A 13,062-nucleotide genomic window follows, 5' to 3' on the forward strand; every position below is an offset into this window, starting at 1 on the left:
AAGTCTGCGGTAAAGAAATTAAAATGCTTCTTGGGCTGCATAGATGTGGTGAAAACACTTCACTTTGATGTGACTCAGCTACCTCTAATTTCCAATTTTCAGCTAACATGAGAGCCACATTTATGTTACTAATGATCTCGTACTCCAGGATAAAAGCAATATGTGCAACATATAAACATGTCAAACAGTTCCAGCTGAAAATGAAATTCTGGCAGCAAAACATATAGGCTGAGGGGTTTTTTTCTGCAGTTTATTTTGGGGGTTGATTTTGGATTCTTTTTGGTTGTTTCTAACCCCTGCCTTTTGGATGTTTCAGGGTGAAATGAATGCAGTGTTTCAACTGAAGTGAGATTGTTTTCCAACTTACATGTATTCAGAGAAAGCTGGTAGGAAGCCTCTCTATTCTTCATTAAGGGGTAAAATTGTAATTTTTTTTAAAATGTCCACAAAATCATTGGGAGTTGGCAAGTCTGGAGACTGACACTTTCTATTCACCTATGGAAATGTCCATGTCTCTTCTACTCTTCTCAACCCTGCCTAGAAACTGCAAGGTTGCTCTTTCTATTGAAACACTTGTCGTTTCTGAGAAGGTGGCCCATGAGGGTGCTAAATCAGTACTACTAATGAGATGAGTAGTCTGAGCAATAATCCGATTTAAGAATAATTAAGACGTACCAGAAATACTTCTAGATCTTAAAAAAACCACCCCACTTCATAAAACTATCAAGGTACCTTCCAAGAGACACTTTCTGTGTTAAAGTAGGTTACTGGGTGCGGGAGAAACACTGAATCTCGTTTGTTCCAGGGAGCAGACTGATAAACAGCCATATATTACCGTAATCCATCTGGATCTCACACCTTTACTGTTGTCTTATTTGGGGCCTGGTTTTATTTCTTCATCTTTGTGGTAGACATTTTGCAACACTCCAGTAGAAACAGCCATCCTGATGAAATGACACCAGAGGTCTGGGGATGTAAGCAAGCTGTGGTTAGTACACATCTGAAAATTTGGGAAAAGCTTGAAAATAGCATTCGTTGGAAGAACCTGCTGGTTACTATATTTATGCTCCGCTCTCCTCCACTCCTTTATTTCTGTATTTCGCCAAAACCGTATTTAGCCCTTTGAGCTGTCACAGCCGTCGATCTTCAAATACTTCAAGCTCATTCAAAAGAATTGTTTTTGAAAATAATAATCAGAGTTGACATCTGCATTGCAATGACATCTTAAGTCTCTTTTGGAGGTCAGAGAGGCAAACCAGCAGCCATTTTGCAGATTAAGGCTTGGAAAGACCTCAGTCCTCTGCGTAATGACTAAATATTGCCTTAGTGCTAAAGACAGTCACACACATATCATATGCATATTTATCCATGTATGCATCCAGAGGCAAAAAAATCCTACAGCAACAACATTGTCTGACACTAACATTTTGTTAATCCTCATCATTAATCAGAAAAACATTAATCAGTTTTCTGTATCAGAAGCACTTCCAGAAGCAAAATCCACAAAGTGCACACTTTCACCAGAGTCAAATTCAGGCTCCTCCGGCAGGGATATATACTGAATGTCGTAACGAATGCCAGGTACAAAATACCTACCCACAGCTGCCTGCCTTCCCCAGCTAACAGCTTGTGTTGGAGCAGCATCAAAGCTGGCTGCAGGCGTAGCAAATGTATGCACCTGCACAGAGTAATTACCAAAGCTAATGCCAGGATGTATTAGCTTCAGTGCTCTTGTGAAAAAAAGGTATGGATTAACTCACAGCATCCAGCTTATTACAGCTGTCTCACTGCACATCCACTTTTTATGAGCACTTATAAAGCAATATCCATCTATGTTCCTTTTTTATTTCTGATGATGGAGTCCTTCAGCTGTGACATTGGAGTGTACTTCAAAGCTACTCCTTTGTCTGCTTTTCTCCCTCTTTTTTTTTTTTTTTCCCCATTTCAAATTCAGCATTAGCTTGCAGGTTATTGCTCATGTCCTGCCACCACACATACACCTATTGATCTATCTGCAACTTTTATATAATATTTACTTTTTAACATCTTAGTACTTCCTCACCATCTGGAACCAGTGGGAAGATTGGTTAGCCCCAAAAAGACAATTTAGGGATCACTTCTAAAAATCCAAAAGGCTTTGACAGTCAGTGCTGTCTGCAGTGGGTCTCCATCTAATGAGAACTGCATGCAGATGCTCCTGACTTTCAATCAGTATTATCCTATGCTGGAATAAAGCTGAAAACATAGAAATGGAAAGCTGCTACTTCTGTAACCATTCTCTTGAGCTGTCCCCAAAACCACTTACAATTATTTTTATTGTGAAGTTACAATGTCTTTTCTGTGAAAATGGAGTGAAGATAAAAATAAATTTGAGCTGTAATACCCTGCCTGCCCTGTTGTACGCCTGTTTTGTCTAGACTGTGAGCAATGAGAACCAGACACCATCTGAAATGTTAATTTAGTTTATTAAGGAAATGAGATTTATATGATCACAGTATCTGTCTGTGTCCCCTTAATGACTTTTGAACCCATTGTCTGATTTCAAGCTGATGTGACAGAATTGGGGGAACAGCAAGATAATTAAGCTACTACACGTTTCATGAAAATTAGAAGTTGGATAGAAGAGAGCGAGTGATAAATGCCCTGAAAGCCTGCTGTAAGAATGCACATGTAGTCTGAGCTTAAAGAACCCATACCGTAAAGATCTCCTATAAGTCTCCCCTCTGCAGGAAAAAAAAAAATAAAAAAAAACCACCTAAAATCTGAAAATACAATTAGTCAAGAAATACAAATAAACAGCAACTCAAGCTTTATTAGTCTGGTACTCCTGGAATTAGTCTGCTTATCTGCCGAAAAACAGGGATGCATCCTGTGATGCACAGGAGGAGCCGGCACTACAGCATAACAGGGATCAGGCTGTCCTGCTGCTGGGCTGGGGATCAGCCATGGAGGCTGGGCTTGGCAGCTCTGCAGAGCTGGCACAGCTTGGAACAGACACCAAGCTGCACAAATGCTGTGTGAAAACAGAGTGTTTACTATAAGTGTACTCACTTGGATTTGGCTGCCAAAACTTTAGGAACAACAAGGGCATAAAGCAGCCCACGACAAAAGTAGTTCTTTTGATCAGAGGTGACTTGAATACCCGATGTCTCACTGCAGGGCTGCAGAGAAAAGAGATGCCAACGTTGATGTCTGCAGATTCTCTACTGCAAGGAAGACAATTAAGCTATTTTTAAAATACTCTTTTCCTAGCATGGGTGAAAGGAAGAGCATAACTGGTATTAGGAAGCTGCCCCTGGGACTGTAATTCAAAGTGACACTGTAGTAGAAGAGCAGTGCTGCGAGCCAGTGCGAGCAGATACGGTGTATTTTACACAGAGTGTGTGGGATGGGACCAGGAAGACGAACACAGAAATAGCTAAGAAAAAAAGTAGTTGCATTTTGTTTTGCTACTATGTGTATCTCTGGGCTGTTGTGAATTTTTGTGCTCAGTCTCTCCCCATTTTCGGCCCAAAAGTTCAGGGACACTCTGAAGTCATTCTGTACTTAGCTTGAGGGTGAACACGTGGCAGGGTCAGCTGCTTTTCATCTACGTTCCTTCTCCTTGGGGAGCCCTGTTCTGCTTCTAGCAGAGAAGAGAACCCTTCCTTTGAAGATGGAGGAGAAGGTCTAACTCCAGAAATGAAAATTTCAGCTGTGCATATGCCGATGGTGTTGTGCCAGGCTTGCAGGCATGTGAAGTAACTCATTAGCCCCAAAAAAGATGTTCCCTAGGTGTCACGTTAGAAATGCAACTGTGCCACCAATACAATAATGATAGTCATGTAGCAAGCTCTGATCATTGCTAGTTTCTGGTAGGTGGAGCTCACTGATCTCTTCTGACAGCCAGTTGCTTCTTTGGAAGTTATCTAGGCAGGGAATGATTTTATTTAGAGTGTAGCTAATTAGGTTTCTATCCATAATGAAAACTAGGCTCACCTGCATGCTGCCCTACATCTTCTTCAAAGCACTCTGCCGACATGTAACATGCCACATCCAGCAGACCACCTGGTTTGTAACCAGGGGTTTGTATTCCATCAGTCACGAGATGGCACTGTGAAACATGTCTCCCCCCTACACAAGGGGTTACCTGCAGGAATAGCACAGAGTTTGTAATATCTTAATGCCTCGGAGCTACGGCAAACAGTTACACTTTCTAAAGTTATACTTGAGACCTGCCTCCTCTGGTGGTGTAAGATGCTGAGAGCAGAAGGATGTATTAATCACCAAAAAGGGACATGACTACTGTCATTTACTCATTGCTTTACCATCGCAAAAAAGGAACAAGAACTTGTCTTGTGTAGTTCTCAGCCCTGCACCCAGATTCTAGGCATCCCTTCACCTTCTTTGGGGAGGGGATGGAAGAAGGAGGTAGACTGTTTTTGTAAGAAACAAAATTTAAGCCAGCTCAAATTACTCTTCTCTTTCTTTTTCTTATAAGCTGTATTGGACAGGCAGTAGCTAATATTTGTTTAAAATCTATTTTCTCAACACAAGGTTAGATTAGGGAACTCCCTACCACAGGACATGTTGGGGTCAGAGAATTAGCATGCCTTGAAAGGATCTGAACGTGTCCATGGACACCAGCAAATGCCAAGTCTTCAATATTAACACAATTAATTTTAAAAAGGTATTAGTAATTATTTTGCAGCTTACGTCATCTCTTTAGCGAAGCCATGTAGGGCCTGCTGTTATGCGTTGCTTACTGCGTCGTGGTTTTGCCAGCCTGGAAAGCACGAGGTAGGCAGCAGAGCGCTGTGCTAGTGGGGCTGCACCATCGTCAGCGCCAAGCCATGCTCTCTCTGCCCAGCTCTTTCTTCATTGTGCCCTGTAGACAGACCCTATGTCCTACAGTATCCCTGTGTTAAAGCTTGTGCCAGGAGCATTACCCCAAAATCTGTGAGGGTAACAAATACTGATTTGGCATTCCCAGGTTCCTAAGGAACCATAGATTTGTTTCCCAGTGGGTAAAATTTTCCTTGTGATGACTAAACTTCTTGTCATACAAAGATCAAGCAGGTTCTAGATTTCAAGCAAAGAGAAGCAGGGACCAAAATGTCCTCTATTGCTTTTATTTCTTCTTATTACTCTTCCTCACTTTAAGCATCTGAAATGCTGTTTATCTCACTGCCCATGTGCCGAAGTTCTTAAATAGCTGCTTGGTTTTCCTGTGAACAAATGGAAGCCTTCACACTTAGTTCTCTAAGTGCTTTCTCCTCCCTCTTTCCCAGTAGGTTAAGATGTGTATGAATAAAATACACAAATGTGTAACATAAAAATGCTTTGGAGAAGGTTGTGTTTAGTAAAGCAAATGGCCTGACTTTGGGCAATCGGTTATTTGTACTGCAGGAAGCCTGTGGAGCCCCACTGGGCGAGGTATTTTCACAGGTCTATAAAAGAAAAGACTTTGCTTTGGAAGGAGCTGGGGAACACCTTGTGTCCTCTTTGTGTTACAGCCCAGAAGTAGAGTTTGACTGTGAATTGCCTCTTTTATCTGGAGTCAATGAGCTCAGACAGGTGGCCAGGCTGTGACTTTCTTTAGTCTCCCACAACTTCCCTGTAGTTTTTTCCTTGCTTAATTTCTCCAAGGACTATACTGACACTTGGGAATAGGATTGATTCCTCACTTCTGCTGGTTGCTGGTAGGGCTGAGAATTGCATATACTGCCTTTCAGGATGCTATGATGGTCTTATTCTTCCTATGAATGACGCTGTTTACTCTGTGCGGACAAGTGAGGGCCATTCACTGTACAAGGAGAGCTACGGTAAGAATACAGTAAGAAGGCAGATCTTGGCTTAAAGCGAATAAAGCTTCATCCTCTAGCTATAAGAAGAAAAGCTGGAAATGTTTTTCAAGATCTGTTAAAGGAAAACTCGATCCTGCAAAAGGCAACTGGAGTCCAAAATAGAAAGTCAATGGGAATTTTGCAGGGGGAGGAGTCTCAGATGGGCTGTAAACTTCCAACCTGCGCTCCGGGTTTGAAACCTTATTGTGTCTATGGTATTTGCTCACTGGCTACGTGCTTTTAAATGCTGTGGTGGGAGAAGTGGATTTGAAGCAAACCTATGAAATGTTCATGGTCTTGTGTAATTCTTGGTATGTTGAAAGGGCAGTAATGAAAGGCTTTTTCAGCTGACCAGTTGGAATATAGATAGAGAATGTGCATGTGGTAAGGAGATCTGCATTCAGTTACCGTCCCACCACAAACTGGCTGCAGACAGGACAATTACTGTGTGCCTCAGGTCCCTAATTCCAAAATGATGATATTCCTTTGTCTGACTTGTCTACTTAGATGAGGTCCTCCTTAGGGTACTGATCATCTCTTAAAATGCTTTTTGTTTTATCAGCTAATACAAAGCAGCTCTGAGTATCTGAGGGCTACTGGAAATCTACTGCTCCTAACCAGAAGTGCTTAATTAGTCATTTGTTATCTCTGGGTTTCATTTTTGTTTTCTGTATCTAATCTTGGCAAAAATGCTTTATTCTTGGATAACAGCATTGTATGGTACTTTTGGAAAGCTGTGTAACATGATGTCTTTATTTAATCCCATTCCATCAAAATTCAAAAATGTCAGCAATGGTAGTCCAAATTCCCATACTAGACCATGCAGAGAATTTTTTTCTTAGACTAAAAAATGTTGTTATAAACAAACACGTATGATTACCACTGCAGAGCTATTTCATTGCCAGTTAGCCCCCCGTGCATACAGTGACAGGTTCATGCTTTCAGACTAAATCCAAGATGCCAAAACTTCACTAGCCGAGGTGAATTTTAATGCAGTCTCTTGTGCGTGTGTGTTATTCACATTAAAAATATCACTTTGGCACAGAAGTCACTTGGTCTGACTTAAAAATATTTGACGAGATAACAAGGAGACGTAACAGTCACTGGAAGCATTTCCAGCTTGGGATATTTAATTAGACCTTATGACTGAAAATTCTTATGATCATCAGAAGATCAACATTCCAACATATTCCTGGTTATGTTTCTTAAATATTCCCTTTTTTGGTCCTAAGTGTGAACGTTTGAAAAAATGTTAAGTTAATACAACCCACTTGACTTCACTGGCATATTTTACAAAAGGAGGAGGAAAAAATGTGGAAGCCACTGAAAACTAAAGTGTTCTTGCTTTGGAGAAAAACAAAGTTCAAGCCAGTGCTACAGACTGGCTGGAACTCTCACGCAGTTTTAAAAGGAAAAGACCCTATTGAAGACTCTTTTCACAAAACTCCTTTGCTTTCTTTGAATAAGAGGAACCAAGCATACTTAACACTGTGTAAAACACATTTCTTTCAGAGAAGCCAGCTTTATCTTCAAGTCCCAGCTAGTTAATCTGTTCAAACTCATTTTTAGCTGAAAGTCTCAGAAATTTGACACACCACAGGGACTTAAAGTTTTTAGTCTAGATGGAATTTTCTGACAATACTCTCAGCTATGGCACTGATATAGCAGGATTGGTTTCCCTCATTATGTTTGGTAAGAATAAATGTTTTCTCTCTCAGAGAAAAAGAAGGAAGGGGGACAAGTAAAGAAAACATTCATTTTCTCTCTCCCTAGATCTGTAAACTGTACTAGCTACATCTGTATGGTATCTTGAGATGTGTATGTCGTGTATGAATGATGTGCAAATACAGTTGTTCTGGAAGTGTCTGGGAAATCCCATGCGAAGCATTCCCTTCCACAAGTTGCAAGTTTTCACCTGCTCTACAACAGAGGTCTAGCTATAACCCCAGAAGCCTAGGTACACAAACTGTGTAACTAGGATTGGCTTTCAAAATATAAATGGTGAACTATTTATGTGGAAGTCCTCCTGTGGGTGGCTGGCAATCCCAAACATGCACTCAAGCATGGTCAGGCATGTGCTGCATTTCCAGGTAACTACAATATCCTCTTGCATTTCCACTGTTTGAGTGTTGGTTGGTAATTGCAACAGAATTTCCTAGCAAAACCTTTTAATTACAAATGCTATGTTACTCTCCTGTAACTGTAGAAGTGACCTGATCTGAGCGTCGACAAATAACAACTTTATTGCCATGAATTAGGCAACCTTCAAATATACCTTCTCAGTTTATCATGTTTAGTTCTACAGGGCAACAAATTTCTGTTATATGAGAATTACCAGCAGTTGTTCCTATCACGCTGTTCAGACCTTTCATTCCCAAGGGTTAGACTATTTGCATGGCAGCCTTAAGCTTTGTATTTTAAAAAAAAAAAGGAAGAATATTGTGTGTGTCTGTAATCACGGTGTAGCCATGTAGCCATTACCAGTACTTCTTTCTTTAGGCTAGAAATTGAGATTAGAGGCTGAAGGTTGTAATAAAAGTAAATTATACTCTGTAGCTAGCTTGGCTGGTCTCTGTACAGAATGGGAACGGGCACTAACTGCATAAGTAATGGAACGTCTCTAGTTCTTGGCTATTACTTGAGCAGAACATAAGTATGCTCTGGTAGAAATGGCTGATAGGCATACTTGCTGATTTTTTCCAGCCTCTGATTCATCTCAGAAACCCCCTGTCAATTTGAACTTAATTCTGCTGAAGTGAGAGTTTCAGGACAAAAAGCTGTGTCTTCCCCATACCTGCAGGTACCATTTGTTTCCCTTTCATGAAGACAAAGCTGACGGCATGGTGCGGAGTGGCAATACTGCCCTTCTGTTGATTGTCTTTATATCGATCTGTTCGTTTGTAGGCTCAGTCTAGCCTCGGTCAGTACCTGTTTCTCAATGCCTTTTTGCATAACACAGAGTAACCATTCCCTTTATCCATCACTTGACTCGCATGAAAACCAATAGTACTCTGCTGACGGATTTCATTCAGCAACAGTCAAATGCAGTTAATGTTTGTAATGCTTTAATGTATGAAAGTGGAAGTTGTCTGCCACCACCAGTGGCTTTAGAAAAATGATGGTGCAGAACTTTTGCAGTCCAACCAAATATTTGGTCTGCTAGTCTGGACAGTTTGTTAGTTTGAAACATAAGTTGTACATCTTAGATGCTATTAATGTCAGTGAAATTGCTAGCTTTTCCTTGTTTATGCCTCTAGCTTATACATTATTCCAACCTCTAAATACAAGAGGAGAAAACAGCTGCTGAGTTTCCAAATCTGTCATTTCCCCAACAGCCAAATGCTTACAACCCTTTTGCCTTTTTCTAACAAACCTAAAAGTGTAAAGCCTCAGATATCTGCACATGTTACCAGATATGCATAAACTGCCTATGTGGTCTTTTGCTGGCATATCTAATTCATTTTTCCGGCTCCTGAGCTGAGTGAACTAATGCTGCCCTAACCGTTATATGTCAATGATAGTACTACATTGTGTCTGACCTCTTGGCTTCCTCCCTCCTTAGGTGCCCAATCTTTATTTGCAGCACAAAACTTACAGGCTTCTCAGTGCTTTCTATGTTCATGGTCAGCAAAGACACAAGCAGAATGGGGGATGATAATTTAGTCTGCCTGCAGATTTGGGAAGATATTACAGCGGCTCACTTTTAGAAGATTATCTTCTAATCTCAAGAGGCTAGAAGCTGCATTGCTTTTGAACACGCGTGCTTATGTTCTGCAAGAACAGGCACTCACATGCTAGAAAAAGAAAGAACTGGATCTGCAAAATGGATGAATATGTTCCTTCCCAACAAAGTTACTTCCTAAGCAGCTGATTCTACCAGTTTCCCTGCTTAGTAAGAGGTCATATCAAGAACAAGCCCTATGCTTATGCAATTTCTGGAGCAGAAGTTCAAGTGAGAAGGAAGCATGTATAAAAATGCAATTGTGTTTAGGCACCTTCTGAACTTTATCCTGAAAGGAGCTAAAAAGATTTTACAGAAAGATTGCAAGTGAGAGAATGAATCCGGAAGAAAGTGCAAGGCAAAGAGGTTATCTTTACTCCCTTTATGCAGCTCTGCTCCTTGTACTCCTAATCACCTGATAATCATCTGAACCCTATAGTTCAGCTTCAGTAACTCCCTTTTCCAAATGCTTCAGCTGGGTAACTTCATCCTCCATTTGTTTCCTGTGCCTTGCCCTACAGAAGCTATATAAGCTCTCTGAGGGTTTTGCTTGTTACAGACTGTGGCTAGTAAGCTACAAAAACCTAAATGTAGGTCAAGATGAGTTGAAATCTTTTAAACACAGCCAGCCGCTGTTTCTTAAACATGTCCCTGGAGCAGCTGCATGAAGGATGTTTACAATTAAAAAAAAAAAAAACCCAAGGAGCCAGTTAAGAATGCACAGGATTATTCTAGCCAGCAGCATTCATTAAACGTCATATCTGAACATTCATTATCTTGAGCTAGGATCAGCATCTAAAGAAGTGGCACTGTTGACTTCCAGCATCCTAGAGGGCTCGTAGGACAAAGGCCCAACTAGAAGATAAATGGTCCTAGCAAGGACTCAGGGCACAAAGCGTTATGTCATACGGCCTTCCACTAGGATGGGAGATCTCCCACTTCTTTTTTTCTTCTTGATCTGACTTGTGCAATCAAAGAAACAGGAAAAAAAGAAAGAGAAATATGTGAGCTCTGCTAAGAATGAGTCAATCCCTTGAAACCCAGCAGGGGCACCGTCTGCTTTCCTTATGGAGTTCAGTGGCTTTCATCCCAATTCAAATGTCTCCTACTCCTCCCTCTCAGCTGAAGGCATATGTGGGTTCACTGGCAACACTGGGCCTTGTTCTTTCTGAGTGTTTAAGGCCTGAGCAATCATTTTAAATTGAAAGCAGAGACGATGATGCTATTACAAGATTGTCTAGAGCAGCAATTCCCAACTGGTAAGACATGAGAACATTTACAAGAAAGGAGTTTCATGATGTCTAGGCTAGAAATCAGCAAAGAAAAGCACAAGCATGATGCAGAGTAGCATCTTCTTGGAACGAACACTTTAAAATGTTGAGAAGAAACCTCTCTCCCCAAAGGTGTTACCAGTACAGACTTTGGTCATCTGTGGCATGGAGAAGGTCAAAGCAAGCTCATGCCAGGCTCTGTGTGGCTATTGGAGGGTTTTGTGTTCTTTCTGTATTCTGATTCCAAATAAACATTTATCTGCAGAAAAAAAAAGTTCATATAACAAGCATCTTTCTTTGAACAGCTCACGTGCCAACAGGTATGTAGCTGTTGGATTCTGTGCGCGTGCACTGCCATTTGAAACCAACCATAGACAGAGTCTCATGCACTTCAGCAGAGATCAAGGATGTGTCCATTTGTTTTGGACTAAAGGGAAACACATCTGTACAGTCCAGAATATGCCACCACCATGCACTGAGAAGGAAAAAGCCTAGGAGGAACAGCCTGGATGAATGTGATTACCACAGTATGTACGGTTGAATGCTAATGCTATGGATGGTGTTACCTGGCACCAGATCACCCGTGAAGTAAACTGACTAGTAGCTGTCTTTAAAATTTATTTGTACCGGTTCATAGGTTTACTCTACTTTACAGATACTCTTAAAATTTCCTTGAAATTCCGTTGTGACTTCACAGGAAAGAAAATCTGAAGAGGGAGGTTCAACAAAGCCAGTGAGAACTGAGTTATTCAGAACCTCTGAAAATAAACTTGCTTTTCTTTAGGACTTTCATTTCAGTGATTCAGGTTTAAAAAAAGAAAAAAAAAGAAGTCTCTATTTATCTTTTTGCAAAACTCCAGAGCCTTTAAAACAGGAAAAGCATCTTGTGCTCCTAACAGATAGTCCATCTAAGGGAAATGGGAGTAAGAAAAGTATCGCTGCCAGCAGACCGCTTCCTCTTGATGAGGCAGCAGCAATTCCTCCTTGTTCACTCAATTTGTACTGCACCTGGGAGTGAAAAGAGTCAAAAGGGATGGCTACAACTTTTCATGGGCTCGTACCGGTAACTGCTCTTATCCTTTGCAGAGGCTTGTGCTCAGTAAGACAAATGATGCACCAGGAAAAGGCAGCATCTTGCACTGCCTACTTGTACAGCCTGCTCGGGCTGCAGGACACATCTTCTATCAATGGCTGAAAAATTCACCTCAGAATCAAAATGAAAAACATTGAGGTCCCTGCAAATATAAAACTCCTGACACTACTGCAGCAAAGAACAGCTTTGCTGTGACTTGCTTATCTTGGCCACATTTTTCTGAATTGACTGCTGTTGAGTGGAAACAGAGCAAGGGGAGAAAAAGAATTAGAGCCTGGACTGTGGTTTGCTCTGTCACCCCTAGAGGTATTTTAGAGCCTGGTGAGGAGGCAAGTTCTCTGCAGCTTGTGGTTTTTTTCTGTAGCAGTTCAGAACCACATTTTAAGATACCTAGCAGTGGTTTTTTCACAGCACAGAAGAATGCAATCTGACAGGTAAGGCTTTATCCAGAGGACCTGGGCTTTTAGTGTGTCTATCCCCATGTGTGCTTATGATCTGTTGTTTTTTCTTTTAAATGTGTAAACAAAAACTTTTAAAAGTACTAAAGTAAAAAGGCTTTAAGTTTGCAATGTACCTGGATTTCCCTACCCCTCCCCTGCAGGGTCTCTAGTTCCACATTATAAAACAGCAGTTCTAAGGTCTTAGTACTGAAGAGGATTCAGTTTGTCCCCATCTCTCATTTGCTCTTCCTTCTACACTACTTTAGCACTTAACACAATTAACTGTAAATGGTTTATTAACCTAAATCCCCTGCCCCAGATTTGGGCATCCCTAGGCAGATGCGCCCATGCACAGGCCCTGGCCAGGCTCTGGGGGTGCGGGGGCAGGCAGAGGGCAGCCCCGAGGCCCCTGCATGCTTGAGGCAGCACCCTGTTGGTGGGATCGGGGTAGTGGGTGGCAGGGCTGCAGCTCCATACAGATCCCCACCTGCACACCCCTGTAAGCACACCCCTTAGGCACCCTATCCGACTTCCACACAGACCTTCACGTACAGCCTCTGTGCACTTCCCGCGTATGCAAGCCATACACTCATCCCAGAAAATATGTATACATCCCACGCATATTTCACATACATTCTATGCAAGCCCATAAACACCATGCACCCCATACAGTCCCCATACACACTCTACACCCCCCATATACACCTTATGC

Source organism: Egretta garzetta, unplaced genomic scaffold (assembly GCF_000687185.1).
Source record: "Egretta garzetta isolate BGI_Z169 unplaced genomic scaffold, ASM68718v1 scaffold326, whole genome shotgun sequence".
Classification (NCBI taxonomy): Eukaryota; Metazoa; Chordata; class Aves; order Pelecaniformes; family Ardeidae; genus Egretta; species Egretta garzetta.